Source organism: Apium graveolens, unplaced genomic scaffold (genome assembly GCF_009905375.1).
Source record: "Apium graveolens cultivar Ventura unplaced genomic scaffold, ASM990537v1 ctg1988, whole genome shotgun sequence".
Classification (NCBI taxonomy): Eukaryota; Viridiplantae; Streptophyta; class Magnoliopsida; order Apiales; family Apiaceae; genus Apium; species Apium graveolens.
Genome location: NW_027417480.1, coordinates 81,727 through 82,295, shown reverse-complemented (window position 1 = coordinate 82,295; position 569 = coordinate 81,727). Strand labels below are relative to the sequence as shown.

The following is a 569-nucleotide window of genomic DNA, read 5'->3' as shown; positions in this document are numbered from 1 at the left end:
AGATCCTAACATGCATATTAGGGACTTCATTGAGATTTGTGACACTTTCAAGTTCAACAATATTTCTGAAGATGCTATAAAGATGAGGCTTTTCCCATTCTCTCTAAGGGATAAAGCTAAGTGTTGGTTACATTCTCTACCAGCAGGTTCTATCACTACTTGGGAGGATCTTGCTCAAAAGTTTCTCACTAAATTCTTCCCTATGGCGAAGACAGGTACAATGAGGAATGCTATTACTCAATTTGCGCAACAATTGGGAGAATCTCTATGTGAAGCTTGGGAGCGCTACTAGGAGATGCTTAGGAAGTGTCCTCATCATGGAATTCCTGATTAGATGATCATCAATTGCTTCTATAACGAGTTGGGAGCACAGTCAAGACCCATGCTCGATGCAGCATCAGGTGGAGCATTATGGGAAAAGATCTATGAGGAAGCTTATGATCTAATTGAACTGATGGCTACTAATGAATATCAGTATCCAACACAGAGATTGCCACAGGGCAAGGTAGCAGGAGTTCTTGAAGTGGATACAGATACAACTATCACTGCTCAACTAAGGGCGTTGTCTA

General features: G+C 41.3%; 1 non-coding gene across 1 annotated transcript; it reads right to left on the bottom strand.

Moving 5' to 3' along the window:
• Positions 1–217: 217 nt before the first annotated feature.
• On the bottom strand, positions 218–324 carry LOC141700252 (small nucleolar RNA R71). Its single transcript, XR_012566264.1, has one exon. It is a non-coding gene; the product is annotated as a small nucleolar RNA R71 (small nucleolar RNA).
• Positions 325–569: the final 245 nt, after the last annotated feature.